The following is a 6,000-nucleotide window of genomic DNA, read 5'->3' as shown; positions in this document are numbered from 1 at the left end:
GACTTCGCATATTTTTAACAGTTTTGTGTCGTGGTTTATCTTGTCAGTGTTACTCTTTTAATGTTATCAAAGTGCATTTTTAAAGTTATTTCGTTTGAAACGTTTGACTCAGGATATTTTTATTGTGTTGTGTCGTGGTTTATCTTGTCATTATTACCTCTTTTGATGTTTTCAAAGTGCCCTTTGCCAGTTTTTCGTTTGAAACATATGACTCAAGAGTTTTTTTTATAGTGTTATGTCATCACCTAACCAAATGACGCGTCACCTAACCTAACTTAACCTTCTTATTCTGTTTAGGTAGGGTTTTGGACTTTTCTCAAACGAGAAAAATCTAGAATGCATTTTGATAACATCAAGAGAGGCAATATTGACAAGATAAACCACGACACAACACTAGAAAAACATCCTGAATCCTACGTTTCAAACGGGAAATTTCCAAAATGTACTTTGAAACATCAACTGCGGTAACACAGACAAAATAAACCATGACACAACACTATAAAAGCATCCAGATTCATACATTTTAAAACGAGAAACTTCCAAAATGTACTTTTAAAACATCGACAGAGGTGACACAGACAAAGAAAACAACAATACAACACTATAAAACCTCCTGAATCATACGTTTCAAACGAGAAACTTATAAAATGCACTTTGAAAGCAGCAGCTGAGGTAACACACATAATAAATCACAATACAGCACTACAAAAACATCCTGGGTCATACGGTTCAAACGAAAAAACTTTCAAATTTCGCTTTGAAAACATCAAGAGAGTTGACATATACAAGATAATCACTTCACAACACTATAAAACATCCTGAGTCATACTTTTAAAACGAGAAACTTCAAAAATGCACTTTGAAACATCGGGTGATGTAATACTGAGAAAATAAGCCGCAAGTTGATACTACACAAAAATATTTTGAGTCATATATTTCAAAACTAAAATATTTTCAAAATACACTTTTAACGCATCAAGAGAGGTAATACTGATAAGAAAACCAACGAGACAATATTACAAAAGACATTTGAGTCATATGTTTCAAACGAAAAAAAAACTTCCAAAATCTACTTTGAAACATCAACTGAGGTAACACAGACAAGATAAACCACGACACGAAACTATAAGAACATCCTGAGTCACATGTTTCAAGCGAAAAAACTTGTAAAATGTACTTTGGAAACAGCAAGAGAGGTAGCAATGAGAAGATAAACCAAAACATTCTGAATCATACGTTTTAAACGACAAAATTGCCAAAAAGCATTTTGAAACATCAACTGAGGTAACACAGAGAAGATAAACCACGACTTAACACTACAAAAATATCTTGAGTCATAAGTTTCAGGCGAAAAAAATTCGAAAATGCACTTTGAAAACGTTAACAGAGGTAACACCACCAAGATAAACCATGACAAAACATTACAAAAATATCCTAAGTCAAAGTTCCAAACGAAAAAACTTCCATAATGCACTTGAAAACATCAAGAGAGGTAATACTGACAAGATAAACCACGACACAACGCTATAAAAGTATCCTAAGTCATACGTTGAAAACAAAAAAACTTCTATAATGCACTTTGAAATTATCAAGAGAGGTAACAGGGACAAGATAAACCAAGACACAATACTATAAAAACATCCTGAGTTATATGTTTCAAAAGAAAAATACTTCCAAAATGCACTTTGAAAACATCAACTGAGCTAACAATAACAAAACAATCCACGACACAATGCTAAAAAACACCTGGAGTCATACGTTTAAAACGAGAAACTTCCAAAATGCCTTTTGAAAATACTAACAGAGTTCGCATAGACAAGATATATCACGACGCAACACTATGAAAACATCCTGAGTCATACATTTCAAACGAGAAATCTTCCAAAATGCACTATGAGAAATCAAATGAGGTAACAGTGGCAAGATAAACCATGATGCAACACTACAAAAAAATTCTAAGTAGTATGTTTAAAAACAAAAAAATTTTCAAAATGCACTTTGAAAGCATCAAGAGAGGCAACACTGACAAGATAAACCACGACACAACACTACAAGAAATATTCTGGGTCACATTTTCCAGATGAAAAATAAAACATTCCAAAATGTACTGTGAAAGATCAAGTGAGGTAACACAGACAATATATACCACGACACAGCACTACAAAAATATCTTGAGTTATACGTTTCAAACGAGAAATCTTCCAAAATGCATTTTGAAAACCTTAACAGAGGTAGCACTGACAAAATAAACCAGGACCCAACACTAAAAAAAACATTCTGAGTCATATGTTTCAAGCGAAGAAAAACTTTTATAGTGCATTTTGAAGGCATCAAGATAGGTAATACCGACAAGATGAACAACGAAACAAAACTATAAAAACATACTGAGTCATACTTTTCAAACGAAAAACTTCCAAAATACACTTTGAAACACCAAGTGAGGTAAGACAGACAAGAAAAAGCGTAACACAACCAGTGAAAAAATATCTCGAGTCATACATTTCAAACTAGATACTTCCAAATGAACTTTGAAAATATCAGAAAAGGTAACACAGAGAAGATATAACGACATTCTAAAATACATCTTCAGTCAATCGTTTGTTAGTGGTTTCAAAATGCAACTTGAAAACAGTAACAGAGGTAACACTGACGATGTAAAAGCATGACACAACACTATAAAAACATCCTGAGTCATACGTTAAAAACAAGAAAACTTCCAAAATGCACATTGAAAACATTAATAGAGGTGGCACTGACAAGATAAAGCAGGACACAGCACTGAAAGAAACCCCGAGTAATATGTTTCAAGCAAAAAAAACTTCCATAATGCACTTTGAAGGCATCAAGAGAGGTAACACTGACAAGATAAAGCGTGACACCACACTACAAGAATATCCCAAGTCAAATGTTGAAAGCATCACGAGAGGTGACACTGACCAAACAAACCACGACACAACACGACAAAAATAACCCAAGTCATAAATTTCAAACGAGAAAATTTCCAAAATGCACGCTGAAACTTCAACAGAGGTAGCAATGACACTTGAAACCACGACACAAGACTATACAAATATGCTAAGTCACACGTTTCAAACGAAAAGACTTCCAAAATGCAGTTTAAAAACTCCAAGAGAGGTTACACAGACATAAACCAGGACACAATAGTATATATATAAAATGTTCCGAGTCATATATTTCAAACAAAAAAACTTCCATAATGCACTTTAACAAGATCTACCACGACACACCACTATAGAAACATGCACTTTGAAAAATCAAATGAGGTAACACAGACAGGATAAACCACGACACCACACTACAAAATATTGGCAGAGGTACTGTAATAGTGTGGTACAATGGTTTCAAAATTCATAGTCTTGACTCAGAAATGCGCCATATTGGTCAAAAGCTCTTAGAAATGCCTCTTAATAGGGCTTAAATTTACCAGTCGCGTAATGTCATGATGATGTGGAGTGTTTTTTGGAGCGTCGTGATAGGCTTTGTTTGCGAAAATTTTAATCATTGGATTGAATGTGTAATTTTTAACATGAAACGTCTGAAAATTTCTTAGGAAAGATGAATGGGGTGTCAGAGGATACCATAGCGTAGTAATAGTGCGGTACTGTGGCATAAATTGGTTCGAGTATTACGTTCTGATAGTGAAGTGCCAGGTTCCACTGTTCAATGCCACGTGGATGATATGGGGCAGGCGTGTAATATCACTGTGGTGGGGTGTCTTTGAAAGGCTAGGCTTGCGAGTAAACTTCAATCAATGGGTTGAAATCATAATTTCAACAAGAAATGTCTTTAAATGTCTTAGAAATAATGATGTGATGCTAGAGGTCACCGCAGAGCAGCAACAGTGTGGCACAGGGCTGGGAATCTTTGGAAAATAATAGCAATAGTTTATATATCCATTGAGGGTGTTATAACGCTAGAAGACGCTTAAATTGTTGACGATGGGTGTCGCAGGGTCCCGCGGAGCAGTAATAGTATGGTACTGTGACGTGAATTGCTTGGAGTATCTCGTTCTGGTAATGAAATGCCAAGTCCTTCAGTTCAATGCAACGTGGAGGGTAGGGGGCATGCGCGTAATGCCTTGGTGTCAGGCTGTCTTTGGAGGCTATTATGAAAGGCTTGGCTTGCAAAACCTTGAATCAATGGATTAGAAGCATAGTTTTTAACGAGGAATGTCTGAAAGTTCTTAGGAATAATGAAGTTATGTCAGAGGGTGCCGCAGATCAGTAATAGTGTGAAACAGGGCTAGGATTCGTTCGAAAATAATAGCAATATAAATCTACCCATTGAGGGTGTTCAAACGCTGGAAGACACTTAAAATGTTGATGATTGAGTTGCAAAGTGCCACAAAGCAGTAATAGTGCGGTACTGTGGCACGAATTGCCATGAATATCCCGTTCTGGTAATGAAATGCCAAGTTCTGTTGTTCAATGCCACGTGGATGGTAGGGGGTAGGCGTGTAATATCGCGGTGGTCGGTTTGTTTTTGATGTTATTATGAAAGGCATAGCTTGCAAAAAACTTGAAACCATGGATTGAAAGCATAATTTTTAACAAGAAAGGTCTGAAAATGTCTTAGGAATAACGATGTGATATAAGCAATATAAATTTACCCATTGAGGGTGCTCAAACGCTAGAAGACGCTTAAAATGTTGATGACGGCGTTGTAAAGTGCCACAGAGCAGTAATAGTGCGGTACTGTGGCACGAATTGCCTGGAATATCCCGTTCTGGTAATGAAATGTCAAGTTCTGTTGTTCAATGCCACGTGGATAGTAGGGGGTAGGTGTGTAATGTCGCGGTGATCGGTTTCTCTTTGATGTTATTATGAAAGGCATAGCTTGCGAAAAACTTGAAACCATGGATTGAAAGCATAATCTTTAACAAAAAAGGTTTGAAAATGTCTTAGGAATAACGAAGTGATGTCAGAAGGTGTCGCAAAGCAGTAATAATGTGGAAAAATGATGGAAATCGTTAGTAAAATATAGCAATACAAAATATATCCATTCAGAGTGTTCCAACACCAGAAAACGCTTAAAATGTCAATAACGGGAGTCACAGGGTGCCACAGAGCAGTAATAGTGTGGTACTGTGACGTGAATTGCTTGGACTATCACGGTCTGGTAATGAAACGTAAAGTTCCGCTGTCCAATGTGACGTGGATGGTAGGGAGCAGGCGTGTGATGCCGTGGTGTAATTTGGGGGTTATTATGAAAGGCTTGGCTAGCGGAAAACTTGAATCAATGGATTGAAAGCATAATTTTTAACAAGAAAAGTCTGAAAGTGTCTTAGGAATATTGAAGTTAAGTTAGAGGATGCCACAGAGTGGTAACAGTGTGGCACAGGGCTTGGAATTGTTGGAAAATAATTACAATATAAAATATGTCCATTGAGGGTGTTCAAACGCTAGAAAACTTTTCTAATGTTGATGACGGTGTTGCAAGATGCCAGATAGCAGTAATAGTGCACTAATGTGGCATGAACTGCCAGTATCACGTTCTGGCAATGAAATGCCAAGTTCCGTTGTTCAATCCCACGTGGATGGTAGGGGGTCGGGGTGTAATGTCGCAGTGGCGGGGTGTCTTTTAGAGGTGATTATGAAAGTTTAGGCTTGCGAAAAAACTTGAATCACTGGGTTGGATAATTTATAATTTTTGAAAAGAAATGTCTGCAAATATCTTTGGGGGTGATGAGAAAATATTATTCAAATGCATGTATTGTCTTGGTGGGTGAATATTCTTAGTCTTGGCTCAAAAAAAAATTATTTTCGTTAAAGGCTCTCAGAAATACCTCAATACGGTTTAAATTTGTATCTAATATCAACCCTGACCGCCTGTAAATGATTGGTAGGATGTATTTTTATTCTATTCACGCATGTTATGCCGAGTTTTTAAGTGCTTTCTTCTCCGTTTTAATTAATAAAACTTTTATTTACCAAGTCTGTGTTTTTAGATATATTGTTTAGGACAAATGTTCAACACCTA

Source organism: Artemia sp. Qi Xiang Cuo, chromosome 6 (assembly GCF_049724085.1).
Source record: "Artemia sp. Qi Xiang Cuo chromosome 6, ASM4972408v1, whole genome shotgun sequence".
Lineage (NCBI taxonomy): Eukaryota > Metazoa > Arthropoda > Branchiopoda > Anostraca > Artemiidae > Artemia > Artemia sp. Qi Xiang Cuo.
The sequence above is the reverse complement of the archived record's forward strand: the minus strand, read 5'-3'. Positions refer to the sequence as shown.